The following is a 13,341-nucleotide window of genomic DNA, read 5'->3' as shown; positions in this document are numbered from 1 at the left end:
AATTTTTGCAGAATTCTATTTCTATTGATTGTAAAGGTCTGGAAATGGATAGAGGTGATGGTAGCACATTATTGTGAGTGTAATTAAGAGTGCTGATTTATGTGTGTGAATTTGTTTGAATGGGGGAGTTTTGGGTCACATACATTAACTAGAATGAAAGTTAGAAGATAAAACATGGGACTGTATAACACAGTGAACCCTGTTGTGGATGATAGACTGGGGCTAATAGTACAAGTATAAGAATGTTCTTTCATCAATTATAACAAATGTACAACACTAATTCAAGGTGCTAATAATAGGGTGATATATGAGGAAAATACACCTAATGGATTCTATGAACTATAGTAAATAGTAGCATTTTAATATTCTTTCATCGTTTGTAACAAAGGTACCACACTAATGCAAAATGTCAACATTATTTGGGTATATGGAAACGCTATATTTTTTACATGACTTTTCTGTAAATCTACAACTTCTCTAATTGACAAAATAATTATTATTTTTAATAAAGATATTTAGTGCCCATAGTATATCAGATACACAATAAATGTTGTATACCTCAGTTCTATATCACCACCACCACGACAACGAACTTATAGTCTGATACACATGTACCTTGATTACTAGATGACTAGATGTGTTATAATATGGAAAGATTTTGTTAGTTTTGATTTTCAGTAGAAATATCTTCGTCTAGTTTTGGGGTTCCTTTTCTTCAACCTTAAATATAAGTATTAACAACTGACTAATCTTTTTCTTACATAATTTTCCCTGGGCAATCATGTCAGTTTTCCTGGTTTCTACTCTGTCCTGAGTTGTGATCTTATTTTTCATCTCTAGACTCAAATTTATTGTCTTCTGGATGCCTCTAACTAGATTTCCCACAACTACTTCAAACTCATCATATTCAAAAATGAAATATCTCTTCTCAACTTCCTCTCATTCTGTTTTTGTGTAATGATGCAACTTTTCCTTCTCCCTTACCATTTATATCTGTTCTTTCTCCAATGCATGTTGATTCTGCTTGGAAAATATTTCTCAAACCCACCCTATCTTCATCTTCCCTTTAACTGCCTTAGTTTTGCTATTTGTCATTTTCCCCCAGACTACTGTAATAATCTCGGTTGTCTTTAGAGTGTCTGAAAACTCTCCAGTTGTCATCATGCCACTATCAGATTTTTCTGTCTAAAATATAGGCCTCATTGGTTTACTCACCTTCTCAGAATACTTCAGTGTCTGCCACCCCATGGGTGACAGTGACATCTAAACTAGCATTTGGAAGCACTTAGCAGTCTAATTCCCCTCACTATCACTACCATCACGAGACTTACATAACTTAGGATATTCCTTTTTCTCTGCTTGGAATATAATCATATTGACACTCTCCTTTCCATCTGGTGAAATGATTTTATCTTTTACAACTACATTCAATGGCTACTTTCTCTGATAAGTCTTTCCTAATACCCCTTCTCAAATTCTAGGAAGAATTGATTGCTACCTACACTGTGTGCTCCTATCAAGTTGTTAATATGGTGGTGGTATCACCTCACTCATTATAATTGGTGGTATGCAGCCCTGCATCCTTCTTTATGCTGTGAGTTTCTCTGGAGTAAGTGTGACTCACTGAGCTTGGGATTTTTATCCCACAGCACAGTGTGTAACACATAAAAGTAGCAAGCAAATATTTATTGATTGTAAACCATGTTTGTAACTGGTAATCATGCTCCTCCTATACTAGAAAACTAATAATAAATGTCCTTTTGAATTAAATGCTTCAAAGCCAAAAGGCTTCTAGCTGTTTTCTCTCTTTCTGAGCCAATTTTTCAAAACCATTCATCATTTTAATGACTCCTTTGACTCTTCATCAACATTGACTCAGCAAGTACTTGACTATAGTACTTAAATTTGTCTACATTCACCCCATCACTTTGTTTTAAAACACCAAAGTGAACAATATTTTCCAGGTATAATTCTGAAGCAGAGTTAAGAACAGGCCCAGAAAGTCCCTCATATTTACCTCATTTTTTTGTGCATTCTAGTATCAAACTTCTCACTCATCAGCATCACTTTGTGATTTACTATTGACCTAAGGGATCTGTGATCCCTTAAATCTTCATTATTTTTCCATAGCCAGCAAATTTCCCTGTGTATATATATATTATATATATATACTTCTATACCTTACCTATATATGTAGAAAAATTTAGAATTTTTTTCTTTTTATAATAAAAATCATTAAAAAAGATTCAAACATACCTGATCTTTTTACATTCTTTACATTTTGCCATCTTGAAAGATTCTGAAGATAATAAAAAATTTCAACTTCTACCTTTTGAGGAGTTCCAATACTTTAACATGTGTCAAATAGTCATAAATTGTACTGGATTAAATCTTTAAATTTCTTAATCATGGAGTGTCATGTTTTACCTACATTTATACATGCTTAATTATGAACACTTACAATATGCAGAAAGTAACATTGAGATTTAATTGTACTAGATTATTCATGGATCATAAAAGAATTATACAGAAGTTCACATTGAAAGAAGTCAAATCTAAAATATGACCCTTATTATTGCAATGTTTTGTACAGGAAATGAAATCCAATGTATCTATAAAACCCCTTAAATCTCTTGTAAGTTATTTGTCCAACATGTCAAGCCTAATGGCAAAAATCCCTCTATAGCAATAAATAAGACAACTTAAGTGGAAGATTCATGATGAAGCCAGAAAACTCCTCTATAAATAATGTCACAATACCCAGGGAGGAACAAGGTAAAGGAGAGAGCAGATCATTAGCATAGTAAGAAAAGGATATTCCCATCAGTAAGCAAGCACTGATATTTGGCCAAATCTAGGCCATGATCAAGGATATAATCACAAGTGAGATGTGTTTTACATTGTGTAATGTTACCGGAGTGCTCATACACAGATGGAATGGCTTGCTTCCCAGAATGCAGTAACTGCTATATAATAAAATCCTTATGATGTCTAGTTTTGAAAAGAGGATCATAAAACAAAGTATCTCTGGTTCCCATCTCTCTCCCATTCGATCCCAATATTTAAATTAGCCACACTATAATATTCTTTTTGCAGACATTTTCACAGATCAACTCTCTCTGCTGTAGCATATCCAAGATTTAAGATGACATGGAAAATTGTATGGTCACTTTATGTTTCCTATTTTGTAAACTAATGACTCAGACATATATACTTATACAACCAAAACATCCTAGAATAGAAACAGGCATTCCCTGTGGGTTTTTCTTATAACTCAAGCTACTGGCATGTTTCCTGACTCTTCTGCAGCTAACTAGCTAATCTTTCAGATAGTTTTCTAGAGAAAGCCATTTCATAATTGACTTGGTTCCATTGCTTTACCATCCTTAGTGTAAGGTTGTTTTTAGAATTCTCAGAGCTTCTTTTCTTGAAATTTAAATGTGGGCCCTATTATTCTGACTTCTGGAAATCTGGAAGATGTATGATAAGCCTTATCCTTTAAATAAATATCTATTTCATGTCCAAGGTTGTGGTTATGGCCCTTAATCCAGTCTACCCTGAGCTTAATTATCCAACTTCTGTTCACGATTAGGCATTTCCAAACCCTTTAGCACTTCTCTTATTCTTCATCAGACTCCTTGTCAGGTTTTTATATATCCCCTAAATAGAGGAAGATCCAAATTTGTAAGGATACTTTTAATAAAAAGAATATTAAAAATATTTTTTTTGCAATTTTTACAAAAACATATGGTCAGGTGAACACATTGCCAGGGCTCCTTCTATGCAAGAAAGAGACTCTGAGGTTTTTGCTTCATTAACTTCTGGTGAATCTGCCTCTGCCTTTAGAGTTATTGAGCCCATAAATTAGGCACAGCTCTTTAGAAAAGGCCAAACTGTCGAGAAGAATAAACCCAAGTAAGAATGTTTTTATCAAATATGCTAGGCTACTATTTGCATCAAATGGATCATCACTGCCTTCATTAATTAAGAAATAGTTATGGCATGCCTCCTGTGTATGAGGTGCTGCTGTATCAGGCTTATACAAGAGAGTGCTTATACAAATATATCATCACATTTGTAGCAAACCAAACCAATACAGTTTCTGCCTTTTCAGAGGCTGTTAAACTAAGCAAAGACTGAAGCAAATGTGCATATAGGAAATATTTGGATATCTGAATGTAAATGTGAAACAGATGCATTAGCATTATATATAAGAAACGATGAGTGCATCTTTTGGTGTAGTGGTTGGTGAAGCAGTCCTTGAAGTCTCTAATTTAAACTGAGAAAGTAGAAGTTCAGAGACGTTTTGTTCTAATTAATGAAAATCACATTTCCCTTACCAACTATATAACCTAGTAGCGTCAGGTTAATTTAAGGATACCTCTGACCTCTAGACGTTGTGTTGCCACATTTTCCCATGCCTCACCAGTACTACTTTTTGTTTTTCTTTTAATTGTGTTGCTTGGCGTCCCTTATGTTTTTAAACATTTTTTTTTATTGTTAAAGATAACACATATACAAAGAAAAGAAAGAAAAAGCAATGATATTCAAAGTACACTTCAGTAAGTAGATACAGAGCAGATTTCAGAGTTTGTTATGGGTTACCATTCCACTATTTCAGATTTTTCCTCCTAGCTGCTCCAAAACACTGGTGGCTAGAAGAAATACTTTTTTTTTTCTTTTTTGTGAAAAATAACATATATTCTAAAAAGCAATACATTTCAATGCACATTGCAACAATTAATTGTAGAACAGATTTCAGAGTTTGGTATGGGTTACAATTCCACCATTTTAGGTTTTTAGTTCTAGCTACTCTAAGGTAATGAACACTAAAATGAATATCAATATAATGATTCAGCAATCATACTCATTTGCTAAACCCTACCTTCTCAGTATAACTCCACCATCAACTTTGATCTTTCCAACTCTTTAAGGGTATTTGGGCTATGCCCATTCTAAATTTTTCATGTTGGAAGAGGCTGTAGATAATATGGGATAGGGGGATGGAACTAGTTGATGTTCTGGAGATGCTGGCCCCTCTGAATTTCTGGACTTATCTTGTCCAGGGATCCATCTGGAGGTTGTAGTTTTCTGGAAAGTTACCCTAGTGCATGGAACCTTTATAGAATCTTATATGTTGCCCTGGGTATTCTTGAGGATTGGCAGGATTGGCTTTGGTTGGGGTTTGGCAAGTTATGATAGGTAGCAATGTCAGACTAAAGCTTGCATAAGAGTGACCTCCAGAGAAGCCTCTCGACTCTATTTGAATTCTCTTAGCCACTGATACCTTATTTTTTCCACTTCTTTTCCCCCTTTTGGTCAGGATGGTATTGTGGATCCCATGGTGCCAGGCTCAGGCGAATCCATGAGACTCATCTCCCCTGCCTGCAGGGAGACTTTCACCCCTGGTTGTCATGTCCCATTAGGAGTGAGGGCAATGATTTCATTTGCAGAGTTGGGTTTAGAGAGAGAAAGGCCACATCTGACAATAAAAGAGGTCCTCCAGAAGTAACTCTTAGGCATACCTATAGGTAGGCTAAGCTTCCCTGCTACATACATAAGCTTCACAAGAGTAAGCCTCAATATCAAGACTTCCCCTTATTTTTTAGGGATATATATCTACATATAAAAAGTACCCTGTTTTTTCAGACAGTACCAATATGGGAAAAGCTACTACCCTATTATTATTGGAAGGACAGCTTGCTGACAGTATCTTGGAAGATAAGACAGCAAATCATCAATCACTTTGTTACTGAGAAAAGCACAGAGTTCTGGCTGGCAATCAAGATAGCTTTGTGTAAAGCAAATTGAGCAAAACGATTTTAATTTAGTTCTATGAAAGAATTAGTGCCCTGCAATCCAAGAGGAAGAAATATCTCTTTATTTACTTAGTTTTTGATTCCCTTCCATATGATGTTCATTCTCAATGATGAGTGAAAAAATAGGATCTAGTCATTAGACTCTAGAATACTATTTCAACCTACTGTAGGACAGTGTTCCAGTTAAGGCTGGAAGATAGACTACAAGAGGCATAATACACTAGTACTTCTTTGGATGACCCTTAAGTGCCATGAGAACAAGGGTCTTTTCTGTAACATTCATTATTGATCCCCTGGGCCTAGAACAGTGTGTACTAGTACATGGTAGTTACTTAATTAAAATGTTTCCTGCTTCTGAGTGAGCCAATGGATACTATTCAGGCTACTTTTCTTTCCTTTGTCTTAGCCTTTCTGCCCTCTTGGCTTCTTTTTCCTTTCCCTAGCCTTCCCATCATCAAAACAACAGATGAACTATCAATGACAATATGTCTAGAGAGGTTTCTAACAGCTCATTAAAAATAAGAAAAGAATTTCATTGGACGTGTATATTCCCTAAGAAATGAGATCAAGTTCAGTTATGAATTAGTGAAATATAAAATAATTATGGACATCAAGGAAGTAGGATAGAGACAAAAACATGCACAAATTCACTAGAAAAAGAATCCTGAATCTTAGTGGAACAAGACTAGCCATGAATCAGCAGTATATGAGGTATCATAATTTTTCTAGAAAAGGCAACATCAGAAATGTGAGTCAAAAGAATGTTGTCCCTCTCTTCAGCTTAATACAAAGACAATGCCGTTGTCCTAAATATATTGAAACTCCTGTTTGAGATTTCCCCAAGAGTTCTGTAGTATGTGCTTTAGATCTTTTCAGGGGTCCTAAATCCTTGTAATTTGAGGGTGGATTTGATTTTTTGAAGCAACCAAGGGTGATATTGAGCCAAGTTTTAAGAGTAAGATGTTTGATCGAACTGGGTAATGAAATTTCTGTTAAAAAATATTGTGACTCTAAGATAATGGAGAGTTCATTTGATCCAGAGGTCAGTTCTGAAAGAGGAGATACAATCACAGAGTAATTCTAGGATGGAAAACTGGGAATATCCTTATTGTAGATATTAGCATATCTCTTAGAGTATTGTTTACAGCTTTGTCACCTTCTTTTTGGGGGGAGGTATGTGATGATAGAGAAGCCTATAATATAAAAAATAATGTCTAACAAGTGGAGATGACCCAGATGACGAGAGAGGGTTGTTTCTAGAAAATGATATTGAACGACCTAATTTGGAGTCCAAATTTTCTCAAGGGCCTTTCTGACCCTGTTCCTCCCCACAACCTTTATCCTACAAACTAAGAAATGCTCCTTCATTGCATTTGAGGATTAGCCCCATTTTTTTGTGGAATTAAGGCACTGTAGTGGTTACGGGGGAACAAGTTACACCTCAGTGAATAATATTTTTAAGGAAGATATTGACCACAGAAGCCAATAGACAAGATATGGGCTTTTTAAAAAAAACATGGCTTATAGCCAGACATCAAAAAGGAATCACTTCTTTTTGGAAGTGATTATCAGAGCGGATTCCTGAGGGAGGTCATAGAACTCTATCCTCAGGCAGGAAACTAGACCACTCATTTCTTGAGGGCCCTTCCTGTTCTTTAAGTCTATAATACCACTTCGTCAATGTAATTTGATATTCTTATCTTAGTCTCCAGGGTGTTTTTCACACCATGCAAATTGATCTCAACAAAAATCTTATTGATTGTGCTGCCTTTTACATATTCTAAGGTGGTGACACTATTAAGGCAGTAAACTCAAGTCTCAGACCCATAACATACCATTTGTCTTGCCCTCTCCCTCCACTCATACCTCCCCAAGATATTTTCTCATCAATATATTGTATCAGTCCTTCATAATTTCATTTTGTTCCTTTGGTCCAAAAAAAAAAAGAAGAAAAGAAGAAATTTATCGATTAACTTCCTATAGGCATTCAAAGCACTTTGTTGATTTTAACCAAGTAGAGGTCTGTAGAGGCACATCAAACTGAATAATTTTTCTCTGTAAGATGGATGGAGGGATACTCAAATACCTACTAAGAAATATGTGTCTGCAGAAACCTACAGCATTTTAAAATCTTTTCCATGCTACAGATTGCAAATTAACTTCTAATTAGAGTTCAGCATTCTGATGGACACTGTCAAGAGAGGGATATTTTTCCTAGAACTTCAGATCACATGTTTTTTCAGTTGTAAGGCAAATTTTAAAAGGCCTTGGGGATCACAGTCAGCCTTCATTATCAGTGCAAGGCTGCTTTGTAATCAACTGCAAGTTTAATGTTCAAGGAGATTTGCACAGTCTTTTTTCTTCATTTTTTAAATAATTTACCTTCCAGATTCTCTTCATGACCACACTTGTGTGCAATGATCTGTTTGTCTGTCAATCCTCCGGATATGTATAGCATGTGAAAAATAACATTGATTTTTTTATTTGTTTCTTAAGGAGACTGAAAGGTAAGCTTACCTTTCAGCCTCTTTATTGCTAAACACAAGGGGCCTGCTTCCATGAGCGTGTGCTTGAATTAACTTCAACTGGCTCCTTTATCTACAGCTGATGAGTTTCATTGATGAGTCTCCTGTCTGCCAAAAGGGAGTCAACTTTACAAATGAATCAAGGAACTTTTCATATAAACCTTCCACCCAAACTTAAGGAGGTTTTGTTTTAAACCAAAAGATTGCTAAAAGACCTGGCGATCAGGGAAGCGTGGTGGTCGCACGGGGCAAGGGTGCGGGGTGGGCCGGCCCTGGTCATGGGGCTGTGCTGGTTAGAGTTTCCTGGGGCTGCATGTTAAAAACGCAGGGGTGGGGATAGAGGGGGTGGGGGGCCGTGCCGCTGCCGCTGCTTCCTATACGCCAGGAGAATGTGTGTGTGTTGCGACCCAGGCTAACTGGAATCTCAGTCAGAAGTTCTAGACTGCAGCTGTTCTCTGATGCAATGCCAGAACAATCCCAACTGTTTTTCCCCCGATCCATAACTATAAACCAAGCAGAATCTATGGCACTGCATGTTATTGCCACCATAAACATCTCTGCTGCTCATCACCCCATGTTTTTCAGAGTTGCCTGAGATACACATCCCACCAGGCATATGCTACCTTTTGCAGGCCATAGGAGAACTGATGGCACTATACTCAAGGAAGGAGATATGCTTTTACCTCACACCTCCACAAGTCAACAGCCCCTTAAAGCGAATGAATATAGTTTCAAAGTGCTAGAATTTGATGGCAAAAATGTTAGTTCTGTCCTTGGATTTGACAGAATCAGCTGCCTGCAGATGCATCCATCAAGGACCAGAGAAGTGCGGCAACGTGCTTATAGACCAGAGGGATGCTTTTGGGGGGTTTTCTATGGCCTTGTAGGCCATGCTTGTTCCCAGGCAGTCAGTGAAAGATTCTTCTATTATATTCTGTCCATTTGTTACCCTATGAAACTTTGCTGGAGATTGAAAATGCTGTAGAGAGTGATTGGGCGCTGCTACCCATTCTCCAGTGGCCCAAGCACCCCAATGATTATTTTTGTATAAAGGCATCCAAATTGTACTTCAACAGCTTGAGGATTTACTGGCAAGAGATTATAGACCTCAACACTGGGGAGTCAACTGATATTGATGTTAAGGAGGCTTTAATTAATGCTTTCAAGAGACTTCATAATGAAATCTCCTTAGAAGCTCAAGTCGGTGATCCCAATTCTTTCCTCAACTACCTGGTGCTTCAAGTGGCATTTTCTGGGGCTACTGCTTGTGTGGCCCACATGGACAGTGTTGATCTTCATGTGGCCAATATGGGCCATAGCAGAGCCATGCTGAGTGTGCAGGAAGAAGACAGCTCTTGGTCAGCAATTACTCTCTCTAATGACCACAGTGCTCAGAATGAAAGAGAACCAAAATGACTGAAATTGGAACGTCCGAAGAATGAGGCCAAGAGTGTGGTGAAACAAGATCGGCTGCTTGGCTTGCTAATGCCTTTTAGGGCTTTTGGAGACGTAAAGTTCAAATGAAGCATTGACCTTCAAAAGAGAGTGACAGAATCTATCCCAGACCAGTTGAATGACAATGAATATACCAAATTTATCCCATCTAATTATTACACACCTCCTTATCTCACTGCTGAGCCAGAGGTAACTCACCACTGATTACGGCCACAGGATAAGTTTCTGGTGTTGACTACTGATGGATTATGGGAGACAATACATAGGCAGGATATGAGTAGAATTCTGGGGTATAACTAACTGGCTTGCATCATCAACAACCAATAGCTCTTGGTGGCTACAAGGTGACTCTGGTACAAGATATATGATCTTTTAACAGAAAGGGGAGCCAAGATGTCCTCATTATTCAAAAATCAGAATGCAGCAACTCACCTCATTCACCATGCTGTGGGCAGCTACAAGTTTGGGACTGTTGCTCATGAGCGTCTTTGTAAAATGCTTAGTCTTCCTGAAGAGCTTGCTCGGATATACAGAGATGACGTTACAATCATTGTAGTTCAATTTAATTCTCATGTTAGAGGGGCATGTCAAAACCAGGAATAGTGAGTGGATCTTTCTATGGCAATTCTCCAGTGAAATAAATTTAAAGGGCAGATTTTTAAAACATACTGATATAATAAGCATTCCTAGAGGATCATTCTAAGCATTTGCCAATTTGACACTCTGGTCAAGTACTCCAAATTGACTTTGCAGCCAGTTGGTGGGATCATGAGAGTCTAATTCTGGCTAGCTTGGACCTCACAGCATCTGCACTTTTGAGGCAAGTCAGTTCAATACTGTAGGTGTCTTGAGACATTGGCTTCTTTTTATAAATCTGAGAAATTCAGGATGACCTGGCAAATAGGATCTTGAATAGGCCAAAACCAATTATCTTGCTGGGTGTATTCTCATGGTTAAAGGGAAGAAACATTACTGCTCACACCTGTAGACCCCTGTCTTCACTGAAATGTAAATTTTTGTGGTTATTTGAATGAAATACTTCTTAAATGGAAAAACAAACAACTCCTTCCCCACCCCTGATTACCTAACGTAATTTACACATTTTCTATTTTGCCACAAACTTGAGGACATAAAAGTTTTTAGTTTTATCTACTCTTATATTGATGTTAAATAAAGAAAAATCTTTTTGGTTTGTATTAATGAAAAGCTTTATTTGGTTTGAAATAAAAAGATCTAGAATAAAAAAAAAACTATGTAGAGCTGATGTGTGTGGATCCTGCAGATATCTCATTGAACACAAAGTTCTTACTTTCCAAATTAGAATGCAACTTTTCTTTTAACCTTGGAGGTTCTATGCAAACCTTAAGCTCTAAACAAGAATTTCTCATCAAAATGTCGAGCTATGCCAATGTGAAAAATGCCATGGATATCAGGTCTCAGAAATAGTAAGCAGTGACATTTTTAAGAAAATAAATGTAGATGTCAGTGAACCATAACCTATGGATGATTAGGAAGAAATCACTTTCGAAGTTTGTTAGTTTTTTTCCCAAGGCCATAAGGTGGGGTTCTATTTCCACACACACACACACAAAAAGTATATAGGAACTGTGTGTAAAGGTGTTCTTGTTAATTTAATGGTTTGAGATCTCTCAGGCTGAAAACTATTGTTATATAATTTAAGTAGCTCCGGTAATTTCTGCTGTTAATTCTTAGGCAATGTGAAGAGTATTTAAATTTTAGCTAGGTTTTGACCTTTTATGTTATGAAGAATAACGAATTATTATTAGGGAAGTGGGAGATAGGAAGTTCATTAGGGGATCCTTTTATATAAAGTAGTCTGGGAAGGCCTTGCTGATAAGGAGACATTTAAGCAGAAACTTGATGGAAGTGAAGAACAAGCCATGAAGGTATCTGAGTGCCAAGGGAACAACAAGTGTAAGGCATAAGGTAAGGGTGCCTGGAGGATTTTTGGTATAGGAAGGAGACCAGTGTGTCTGGAACAGGATGACAGGAGGGAAAAGATCAGAAAAGTATTAGGGGCCAGATCATGTAAGGTCTTATAGGCCATTGTAAAGGCTTTTTCCTTCTACTCTGAGTAGGAATTGATGGTATAGGTAGGCCATTGTAAAGGCTTTTTTCTTCTACTCTGAGAAGGAATTGATGGACTCTCTGACACAGAGAGATAGGAAGAAAGAGGAGAAGGAGAAAAGGGAGAGGGCAGAAGAGAGGGGTAAGAGATAAGGGAAGAGTTTTAGGGAAAGGCGAAAATTAAAAGATGGGAAAGGGAAGTGTTGACTATAAAAGAGATTTAGAAATTGCAATACTGCCTATAGCAAGGAAGTCAGAAACATAGTATCTCAGGAATCCAAGAGGGGAGAAACTTTCTATTTTGTTTGATTTGGTTTAGCAGATTATCTATAGTTCCTTATACATCTTTGATTCATCCCATATTTACATAGGATAACAAACACATCTTTCATTTCCATCCAACTGTAGGATCAATATATTTTTTCAGTGTCTATTACTTAAGCACCTAAGTACTTGAGCAAGCTAATCAAGGTTTCAATTACTCCAATGGAAAAAAAAGTTATACCTCTCTGTTGCAATTGTAGTTGATTGGTTGATGCAGTATTCATGAGCTCTTTCAAAAGAGAACTTTATAGATCACTTTTACTATAATAAGTGGAAATCTCAGGGAAAGAAAAAAAATTAGCAATATTATAGAGCTATTGAGGTCTTCAAAGTTACTGACTCTCAGAGTTCAGTTGCTGCTGCTGAAAATTCTTTGCCATAAGCATTTGTCACAACTCTTTCAATCAAATATGCCCTTTAAACACATTGAAACTATAGAAAAGGGATATCTAATGTTGTTTCATGTTAACTAAAGAGTAGGTTTTCTTCCTTTCTTTAATGGAAGGCCTTTAATTTGTCCAATTGCATTTGAAAATTCTAATGAATTGTTGCCAGTATTTTATGGAGGTTTTTTTCTCTCATCATATAGTTGTTCAATTCTTTTTTCAAATGCTGAAAAGCTCATCTGGGCTCACATGTCCTCCCATTTGTAACCTGACATGATCACTCTAAAATAAGAGTGAGAAAAATCTGAAAGTCTCTGAGTCCTGATTTACTACTACTTTGGGTATTCTTTAGGATTTTCAGTGACTTTTACTAACAGATAAGGGCCTTTGCCCAAGTTACACATCAGTTAGTGGCAATGTACATTGAGATCTGTGTTTCCTAAAATATCTTTAATCCTCGGTTCCAGGCAAGTACAGTGAATTGCAGAAGAGTCATTTGCAAACAAAATAGTTTAGCAAAAAGAGAAATTATGAAGCACAGTGGAAAGGAAGGAAGGAGATTGTTTAAAAGAAAATTTTGTAAAATGATGAAAAGATGTCATATAAAATTGCCTTTCCTTTTCATTGTCATGCTCAGGACTTTGTCATAGGACAGGATCAGGGCATTGCTATTATAACCCTAGTTTACCAGTTTGGACAACCTTTCTACCTCTACCAGTTGTAATTCCTGTTATGACTGTAATT

At 36.8% G+C, this 13,341-nt stretch overlaps 1 protein-coding gene and 1 pseudogene across 2 annotated transcripts in view; both read left to right on the top strand.

The window, feature by feature from the left end:
* Positions 1-13,341, top strand: part of DIAPH2 (diaphanous related formin 2) — a 997,375-nt gene that overhangs the window by 715,815 nt on the left and 268,219 nt on the right. The window lies entirely within an intron of this gene.
* On the top strand, positions 8,793-10,920 carry LOC143670402 (pyruvate dehydrogenase [acetyl-transferring]-phosphatase 1, mitochondrial pseudogene; annotated as a pseudogene).

The sequence above is a fragment of the Tamandua tetradactyla genome, chromosome X (genome assembly GCF_023851605.1).
Source record: "Tamandua tetradactyla isolate mTamTet1 chromosome X, mTamTet1.pri, whole genome shotgun sequence".
Taxonomy (NCBI): Eukaryota; Metazoa; Chordata; class Mammalia; order Pilosa; family Myrmecophagidae; genus Tamandua; species Tamandua tetradactyla.
This window is presented reverse-complemented; position numbering and strand designations above follow the sequence as displayed.